Source organism: Bombyx mori, chromosome 20, assembly GCF_030269925.1.
Source record: "Bombyx mori chromosome 20, ASM3026992v2".
NCBI classification, from domain to species: Eukaryota; Metazoa; Arthropoda; class Insecta; order Lepidoptera; family Bombycidae; genus Bombyx; species Bombyx mori.
In genome coordinates, this window is record NC_085126.1 from 1,949,968 (window position 1) to 1,961,288 (window position 11,321).

Sequence of the window (11,321 nt, forward strand, 5' to 3'; positions counted from 1 at the left end):
ATTGTCGGGCAGTCCAGATCCATCCTCTAGGAGAAAAGCTGCATGTAGCTGTAGCCACGTATGTGTCATATCAGGGACGCAATTCGCGTATTGTGTATTATGCGTATAAATAGATGTATTGTGGCGTAACTACCGTGGCTACGCTCTCAAATTTTGTATCTTTGTCCTAATGTATTCTGTCTATATCAAATATTACAGAACAGTGTTATTATACGTGTACTTTACGTGCAAAGTATTGTATGACTTCTTTGTATACTTAATAAGCAGATGGCACATGTAAAAAATCTGACAATGTACTCTGAAGAGTGTCGTCTTCTCTTGTTCCGTCCAACCTGCGAGCCGTCCAACCGTCCTATAACCTCTAACTGAAAACTCCCTGCGCTCTCTTTCTATGTCAACTTCATCTACGAGCGTTTCAGTAACCCTATGTTCAGGATATTTAAAAGCAGATACTACTTTAAGTGCACATCCATATTCTGATTTAGCCGCTATGATTTAAACACTCGTATTAGCTAATTTTTTGTGGCGTTATAACTAAGACCGTGGGCAAATGCATATCGCTCGCAGACGGCGACAAATATATTGTGGTTTTTCTGTAAATTTAGTATTATTTTTAAAGTTGATCTGAACTCGGAATATCCTCCCGTTTATTGACGAGAAGCAATCACGCGTTCCACTTAGATAACTGGAACAGTCGCAACGTATTTGTCTCTTTAACGAGTTCGTATCTGCCTTTGTAGAGCGGTGAAGTAAAAAATGATAGTCGACATCAATGTGGATTTTCGTTCAATTGTCATACAATTCTCGAGCCTTCAAACTAGTCGGGTATCAACTGAAATGTTAAAGTACAATTGAGGCCGTCAGCGCAAAATTGGCCTAAGCTTACCATAGTTAGTATGGAGGTAGTTAGGTTTGAATTTTCATGAATTTGAATTTGAGTAAGCAAAAAAACAATACGCGCCAAAATATTATTGTTTACAAAGCTATCTGTTATCTATGGGTGAAACTATGGATAGGCCGGTTTTGCATCAAAATTTATTTTATCTTCTATATATATAAAAATGAATTGCTGTTCGTTAGTCTCGCTAAAACTCGAGAACGGCTGGACCGATTTGGCTAATTTTGGTCTTGAATTATTTGTGGAAATCCAGAGAAGGTTTAAAAGGTAGATAAATATGAAAATACTCGGAATTAAATAAAAATAACAATTTTGTTTTTCCTTTGATGTCCCCCCAGTCGGACGGATTCCTTTTGTTTGTTTTAAGTTTATTTTACACAAAAGTTTAGGTCTTTTATTTACAGATTGAGGCACTACGAAGTCTGCCAGGTCAAATAGTCTCATATAAATACCAATGTATCGTATAATATCATATATATCATATAATCATATATAAGCTTGAATATAAGAAATTGTGGGTTTGGCCACTTTTGGGCTGATGGCCTCAATTGCAAGTTAACGCGGTCACTTGTGCTCTTTTAGACAGGAATTCACCGCCGACTTTTTTTTTTATTGACCTTGTAGGCAGACGAGCATGTGGCTTACCTGATGGCGAGTGGTTACCATCGCTCGTGGACGTGAGCAATACCAGGGACAGAGCCAAGCCGCTGCCTATCATTAAGTACTCTCCACGAGCCTCGTTTGAAGAAGGACATGTCATTGCGCTCGGGAAACACGCTGATTGGAAATAAATCGCCTTTTGCGATACCCACCGAAAGATGTGGATCGGTCGAATTCTAAGCTCGGAGTCACCCGGATATTATTATTAAAGCAGCTTAGTAAAAAATACAAACGAAATATTTGCTTCACGAGACACGGGTATCCCTTATCATTCGTCTCCAGCAATAGCATTCTCAAGTTATGTTGCTAACTAAAAAAGTGGAAACCTAAGTGCTGGTTTTTTTTTTCGATCTACCTAGAATGACCCAGAGTTTCCGTCAAATCACTCAACACTCCTAAGTGACCCAAAAATAGGCGACAACCTTGGTCAAATGTACAAATAAGCCTAAAAGTGTATATGACCCCAGTCCTTAGAGCTATGGAAAAGCAAACAATTTGGAGGCATTTAACTCGAAATGAAGACCACGACCTACAAAGAAGATCAACAATAAGATTCTGGTTTGGACATAACCAGAGATAAAGACTTTCTTGGTGCAATTCTATGATGTCTAATCAATAATGGCCGAAATGAATAAAAGATGAACAGAAAAGATATTTATGAAGAAAAATACCACAATGATGCTTATTAAAGTTAAAAGTCCCTTCGCGCTGCTGCGAAGCTATGAATCGAACATAATATGTATTTTTTTAGTCTCGTAATTTTTAGTCCTTAGCACTTCGACAACGAATTGGCACTTTAACTTGCTTTTGTGTATTAGCTATATAGCATACGGAAGATATTCGAGTTTTTTGGATACATGGCCAGAGAGGTGTCAATTTAGAAGCAGCCGGTAACAAGGTGTGCGGAAGAAGGCCCAGAGACAGAAGTCCAATGCGCTGGGCGGACCACAATCTACTCTCCACACTTCAGTCCACGTTGCCATTGTTGAGTCTCTATATTGGCCAAGGATTAATAAGACACGTGTTCAATTAAGTGAATACAACCTAACGTGCTATCGACAGCCCGACAATACCGAGACTGACGTAGTATCACTGCAATATAATTTTCGCTAACACATACATATAATTATTAGTTGCTATGGGCACATGTGTGGTCCCTACACCATCTACACAGCTGAGGATAGGCAGGAGTGGCGCGGGATAATCCAGGAGAAAGTTATTAGAGAAGGTCACGACCCTCATTGAGGATTATCGACGCAAGGAGAAGGAGGAGGTGTATTATTATAATTCAATGGAACTGAGCTTTCAACCTCATATTTAGGAGCGGAAGATAGCAGTCATGGTTTTGCCAAAGCTTGCCTCTCATTTGAGCTTGAGAAAATCAGATCCCTGACGGCTTAGCTTCAGACTTTACTTCTTGATATATAATAAAGAAAACACATCAGAGATGCACAAATATCTATCTATCTCACTATGAACTAAACCAGAAAAGTTTGGAGGTAAATCCTCCACAACATTACAGTTTTACTTGAACTCAGATTAGTGAGTAACTTTACCTGCTAGGATTTTATACAGACATGAACGTACTAAGCTTGTTCTAGAAAACGCTATAACATATTTCTTAATTTGCTTCATATTACCAATGAGATTGCCTTTCTCAGCTGCTTCATTACTTTGTATGTGTTCCGTTTTAATATACCATAACCTAATAGATTAGATACCTGATATACTAAAATTCTGTAGGCAGGTACAAATTTTCCTTAGAATATATTATTATTAAGTAAATGAACTATTTCCACAACTACGGAATAGTATCGTGTAGTAAAAAATCAAATCCACAAAACTAATGTAAGCATGTGATTATGTGATATTATATGTAAGTATTTTTACTGGTGGTAGGACCTCTTGTGAGTCTGCCCGGGTGGGTACCACCACCCTGCCTATATCTGCCGTGAAGCAGTAATGCGTTTCGGTTTGAAGGGTGGGGCAGCCGTTGTAACTATACTTGACACCTTAGAACTTATATCTCAAGGTAGGTGGCGCATTTACGTTGTGAATGTCTATGGGCTCCAGTAACCACTTAATACCAGGTGGGCTGTGAGCTCGTCCAACCATCTAAGCAATAAAAAAAAAAGTGCGTAATTTGATTTTCATTTTATTTTGTCATTCAATCTTTTTTTTCTTTAACAAATTTAAAACAACTACCTACTAATTTAGTGACATCGGAAAACGTTCAGAAACTTCTATTAATTTCGATTTTTCTCAATTTCATTTCAAAAACTGCCACCAACATCTATAAATCCATTCGGATTTGTGATATTTCCCTCCTCAACTGTGAGAAAACCATGACCAAGTTGGATTTTTGTTTCGGAATAATGCGTCATTAGTACGTAACAAAACGTTTTCAACTGAGCGATTAATGTTTTTCTGTCCATAGTAAAAACACAGAACATTTGTTTTGTTTTTGAGACATTAGTCATATGTAGTTGGTATAAAAATGAGAGAGTATTTCCCTGTTTCATCCCTTTTGCTGACAACAATCTTCTTATACGCATTTTGCTAATATTAAAGTTTAAGATAAAAATCGAGAATAACATTTTTATATGCTATTTATGCAAATGTTAAAACTGTTTCAGAGGCCTCCTGAAGCTGAAATCTTTTTTTTTGTTATTGCTAAGATGTGTGAAAGAGCTCACAGCCCACCTGGTGTTAAGTGGTTACTGGAGCCCATAGACATCTACAACGTAAATGCGCCACCCACCTTGAGATATAAGTTCTGAGATCTCAGTATAGTTACAACGGCTGCCCTACCCTTCAGACTGAAAGGCATTATTGCTTCACGGCAGAAATAGGCAGGGCGGTGGTACCTACTCGCGCGGACTCACAAGAGGTCCTACCAGTAATGGCCCATCAGTAAATCGTTCGAAGCCTTCAGTTGTACGTAGATGTACGTAAATGTTAGTTGTCTCTTCTTTTTTCTTTGTTAATCGTGTCTTCTTCTCTATGTTCCGTGAGAAGTGCTCTAAGAAATAAATAGAGATGCTTCCTCCATCATCGTTATAGGTTGACGTTATCCACCGGGAAGTTGACTGGCTTACCGCGCGATTCCAGAGATCGTTGGATACCATCACACATAATTCGTGTCTGGAATGAACTGACATCAACACTACTTGCTAAGCGCTAAGACATAACTTTTTTTTATTGCTTAGGTGGGTGAACGAGCTCACAGCCCACTTGGTGTTAAGAGTGGTTACTGGAACCCACAGACATATACGACGTGAATGCGCCACCCACCTTGAGATATAAATTCTAAGATCTCAAGTATAGTTACAACGGCTGCCCCACCTTTCAAACCGAAACGCATTACTGCTTCACGGCAGAAATAGGCGGGGTGGTGGTACCTACCCGCGCGGACTCACATTAGGTCCTACCACCGGTAAAAAATTATTTCTTCTAATGATATTTCTTCTATCTTTAGTGGAATTCCTTTCCTTCGGTTGACAGAGGCCTGTTAAAGATTCAGTACCAAAAACAGAAAAGCCCACTTTTAGAGATACAATTAAATTATTATTGAATTATTACATCCAATTTTGTACCCAACAAACTGGTATACATAATCATTTCGCAGCTGAAGCAAGCTGACCACAAGTATGAAATTGTGGGTTAATCTAAATTAGGGTTTGTCAAAAAAATTACTGGCATGTAGAAACCCACGCAAGTAGATACCACCTGCTTCTGGCGTGATAGATATAATACAATTCAACTAAGATTTCAACCTCAAGGGGCGTGGTAATATTCACATAAGCAATGCAATGTCTAAACAAGTCAATGTTTGAAGTCGTCGTGGCCGAAAGGATAAGTCGTCCAGTGCATTCGTATCTAGCGATGCACCGGTGTTCGAATCTCAGGCGGGTACCAATTTTTCTAATGAAATACGTACTTAACAAATGTTCACGATTGACTTCCACGGTGAAGGAATAACGTCGTGTAATAAAAATCAAACCCGCAAAATTATAATTTGCGGAATTACTGGTGACCTCTTGTGAGTTCGCGCGGGTAGGTACAACCACCCTGCCTATTTCTGCCGTGAAGCAGTAATACGTTTCGGTTCGAAGGGCGGGGCAGCCGTTGTAACTATACTGAGATCTTAGAACATATCTCAAGGTGGGTGGCGCACTTACGTTGTAGTTGTCTATGGGCTCCAGTAACCACTTAACACCAGGTGGGCTGTGAGCTCGTCCACCTATCTAAGCAATAAAAAAATAATCAAAAGTCTAAACTAAACTCAATATCACAGAGCTATTCGTTAACACACAACCAAAGTGAAGTATTGCGTGTTGTAGTTAATAATAGATTTAGCGAAAAATCACTTAATTAACTTCTCTTAATTAAGAGCGGCCTGATGTGGCGGCGATAAATTAACATTTTCACAGCCACACACAAAGACTAATAAATCAAATACTTGTACCTTATAAAATATATTTATAGTAGAGTACTTTTGAAATTCAGGGCAGGGCAGAGTAGTGCAGTTCTTCAAACAATTATTAAAATCCACGAATACCAGATTTTGCATGATGTCCCTTATTTTGTAATTTCCCAGAAGGCATCAATTGCTGTATCTTTTTTTTTATTGCTCGAGTTGTCAACGTTATACAGGGTGTTACAAAACTACCCATAAAGCCGAAAGGAGGTTAAATGGGGCCTTATAATGAGTCCATTCACTACATTTGAGAACCGTAGTAAAGCTGAATAGTATACCACAAATAAAATAAAAAAATATTAATTTTTTTACTGATGTGCAAACCCTATTTCAGTAAAATTAAAGAGTAAACTGCGCAGAATGTACCTACATTTCTACTTGAAACAGTTGTAGGATATCGATTAGAAGATTTGAAATTCATAACATATTTTTTCCAACTTGTCATTTTTTAAAGCCAGTACTTGAGTACAATGAATGAATGAATGAAATGCGTTTATTTCAGGCAACTTAAGCCCATAAAATGTCACATACAATTACATAACATCTAAATCAAAATACAATAAAACTAAAATTACAATTTATCAGAATGACTAAAAACAAAAACATAACAAAAATGAAACCAAATCAAAATTATTAAAATTAAAATTGTCAACTACTAATGTAAAATTAAAATTCATAAAAGAACTAATACAATAAATAATGAAATAATGTTAACTGAGTAACCGCCACCATACCAGTCACTGTGTTAGATTAATGATTAATTAATAATTAATGAATAATGACATCCTTGTATTGAGATAACATTTATGAATGAAAAATAGAAAAACTATTAAAGTAGACAATTATTAGGTAAAATAGATACGTAGGCTTTTCTGTTAAATACTCTGGGTCCCTGACATGACAGCTTACTAGGGTTGAAATTATTTTAGGCTTTGATAATGAATTATATTTTTTACGGGATATTTTGTAACACGTTGTATATTGTTGTCATATAATATTATACTAGTGGTCCCGCAGTAGTCGAAATTCGACTATAATTAATTTAAATTAGAAGTTTGAGCATTATTATGGTTATAGCTTCTATAATCACAGATTTCGCCAAGACAACACTATAGACAAATAATATTAAAGAGATAAACAATATCTATTTTCAATTTGACCACAAACTTTAAGCATTGACTAACGTTTGACAATAAACAAAGAGTATATACATATCTGTGTGTGTTCAAATACATAGCAGTGTAATGGTTTCTTTATTGATTTAATGTATCTTTTATGCATTATTTAAAAAAACTATTAGTATTGTGCACTTCTTCCCTATATTCTCTATAAGTGTGGGAAATTTCATATTCTTCAATCCGCGCAATTTTCGTAAAAAGGGGTACAAAGTTTTTGCTTTCACGTATTAATATATATAGATACCTGTATTATTAGTACGTAATATCGTATGGGTATTATTATGCTGCCATAAAGCCATGATACCAGAGGATAGGACTCTTGTACAAATGCAATGTTGTCTTCAATCCTACGGCTTAAGGCGGGCCTCTATACCGTTTAAATATTAATTTTAGCATTTATACATTAATTAAGAGTTCAAGATATGCTAACGTAATGACTGGAGATATGCTCATGCAGTCAAGGATTTGGTTTGTCGTGACGAATTCACGGTTCACCAAGCTTGGCTTCTTGGTCAAAGTGAAACTAGAATATAACGGTATTATATGAGTCGACTATTATCAAAGCCGGCAATGTGACTTTTGGATAATTATTGGTAAATCAGAAAAACGAATTTTTGACTTTGTATTCCATTGGCAGTCACAAAACTCTTCTGAACGACATCTTAGATAAATAACAGGTTAAGTATTAACCTTTATTTAATGCAGGTTTTGAACCGTATTCTTTGAAGGAGACGATTATATTCAAATCAATCTGTATTGAAATATCAATATTTTTTTTTTGTCCAAATGCACAGATTGCCACCTTTGATAATAAACGACTCATATATTATAATAGTAACATAACAAACATTCATATTACCGTAAATTAAATTAATATTAATATCGGCAGCGCAACCATTACTCTCAACAAGAGACGTAAAAAATAATCATTGTGAAATTCCCGCCATTAAAATGCCCCACGAAAAACATCTGCATTGGAGCACGAGGATTTGGAGATCATAGTGAATTACATCTGCCTTTCCATTGGATTTAAGTTCTGTTAAAATATTTTACCGCGTCAACAAAAATTTGATTACATTTCTGATCGGCTGTGCTCTGAATTTTTTTAATTATATATGTTAACGTTCCCACCTTTGGTATATTTACACGCGCCACCAATGGAAAATCGCAATCATATCATGGTGACCAGAAAAAGCGTTTTGGGGGGTCACCGTTCGGCGAGAGGTCAGGGGAACCGATCTTTCCCCCCTACCTCATCCGGGTTCTGACCTCGGAGAGGATCGGACGTCGGGTGTAGGTGTAAGAGTGCAGAGGAGTCGTTTAGTGGGTGGGCCCTAAAATCCTTGGGCCCGCGATCTGCTCTCAACACCTGCAGATCGTTGAGTCTCACATACCCCGCGCGCCCCGTATGCGGCGGGGACCTCGTAGGAGGTTCGGCTCCCGGGCCCGAAAAAAAAAAAAAACGAAAGGGTAACCGATCTTTGGCCACCGAATCCCACATATCCCAGACGCCCCCTAGACGTGAGAGCCTCGTGGGAAGTTCGGGTGAAATGTAATTAAAAGTAATAGCAATATTAATGCCTTAATTCGTTTTCTGGATTAGGCACATATATATTACGACTTAATGTTTTTCGCACTATGTAGGTACATTTGAGTCTTCTTAAAGATAAACGCCCACTACAGCACGATGGTACCAAAGATAATGTTTGGCTTTTCAATTAGGTTCTAATCATTGTCACCTTAAAGGGCTATTGACAATAAGCTAGTTTATTTCCACTACGGAAGAAGTGCATTCAAAATTTTCTTAATTTAATTTATATCATTTTGAGCAACATCAATGACCTCAAAGGTCTATTTCTCAAAGATACCTTTTCAGACATATCTACTTACACATATACCAAAGCCATTGTGGCTAGAAACATAAAATTTAGTGCTTTTTATTTTGGAGGCATCCACTAAGGGAGGATTTATATAATTTCCCCCCTATAGAGTTTTTTTTCCACCTACGCTGATAGCCTTGAGAGGCTATTTCAGCTTCTCCTTGACGTGTAGGTGAGCTCACGGGGCTCTAACTGGGGGTGTTGCTAACACCGGCCCTAGCAATATCAGTGCTTCGCAGAATCTACCACCGGATTGGAAACGCGACCCGCTGAGAAGATCCGACGAGAAACTAAGTAGGCTGTGTCTATAGGTTAATTTACTCGTCGAGCCCTTCGTCGGAAGCGACGGGTTTGACGGTGACCGGTGCTTGTGGTACCTAAAAGCACCGTTAATGGATCGGGAGGATCCGTAATGACGTGCTTAGGGCGACGTCGACTGTTTACCATTCGGTCTACGGTATTGGGTAATAGAGATAAAATCAAGGAAGAAGACAAGGGTTGTATGAAAGTCCGTTATTTTCAAACGATGAAGCACAAAGCTTAATATATTTCTTCCAGTTAGAATGAAATGTACACATTAGCGTTTAATAGGATGTTAATTAAGATAAAGAAGGAAGACGCATTATATTAATTATATATTAAAGCCATATGTACCTGAGTACATAACATGGAGTAGAGTAGCCAGAGAGAGATCAGAATGGAGTAGGTTAGAGGAGGCCTTTGCCAACTGGCAAACGGACTTACAGAGAGTAAACAAGCACCAAATACACCAATTTTAATTTTCTAAAATACATAAATATATATATACATATATCAGTATAAGCGCAGTAATATAAGAAACTTAATTGTATATCTGTTTTCCGAATAAACGGCTCTATTATTATTATTATTATTATACCTGAGTACATATATATTATATAATTACTGTAATGTATAATACTTTCAGTATAATATCCTTATTCGATCACACGAAGCCGAGTGGGGTCACTAGTCACCAATAAACTATACTTAAGATGTGATGGCTAGGTAGTGCGATGACCTCCGAACACAAAATTATAATTTGCGTAATTACTGGTGGTAGGACCTCTTGTGAGTCCGCACGGGTAGGTGCCACCACCCTGCCTATTTCTGCCGTGAAGCAGTAATGCGTTTCGGTTTAAAGGGTAGGGACAGCCGTTGTAACTATACTTGAGACCTTAGAACTTATATCTCAAGATGGGTGGTGCGTTTACTTTGTAGATATCTATGGGCTCCAGTAACCACTTAACACCAGGTGGGCTGTGAGCTCGTCTACCTATCTAAGCAAAAAAAAAGTAGCCGGCAAAAGGTCGATGAGGAGAACCGAGGTTTGGTGCGGTGTGGTGTGGATTGGGAGAGGCCTATGTCCAGCGTTGGACGACTGTGGGTGATGATAATGATGATAATGATACAGGTGTGATCACAAACGACTTGATAAAGGATTAAGTTCACGACTTTTTTAAACATGATTCCGATAATCATTAAGGACCAAACAGGGAGTCCTTAAACATGAAGTACCTATCCAAGCCATATACATATATTTTTTTTTATTTATTGCTTAGATGGGTGGACGAGCTCACAGCCCACCTGGTGTTAAGTGGTTACTGGAGCCCATAGACATCTACAACGTAAATGCGCCACCCACCTTGAGATATAAGTTCTAAGGTCTCAAGTATAGTTACAACGGCTACCCTACCCTTCAAACCGAAACGCATTACTGCTTCACGGCAGAAATAGGCAGGGTGGTGGTACCTACCCGCGCGGACTCACAAGAGGCCCTACCACCAGTAAAAGCCATATATTTGAAACTGTTTTTCGAATAGCTTAGTGAACGCAATCGTCTTTAATTATTAAATGAAGTCGACCTAAATGTTAAATGGGCTTTCCGGCGATGTTTATCACGGATTAGTTAACAAATAACATTCAGGATTTTAATTTACTATCGTCTCATTAATCGTATAATACGGACTCACAAGAGGTTCTACCACCAGTAATTATGAAAATTATAATTTTGCGGGTTTAATATTTATTACACGATATTATTTCTTCACCGTGAAAGTCAATCGTGAACATATTTTGTTAAGTACGTATTTCATTAGAAAAATTGGTACCCGCCTGCGGGATTCGAACACCGGTGCATCGCTCAACACGAATGCACCGGACGTCTTATCTTTTAGGCCACGACGACTTCATACCTCGACTTCGAC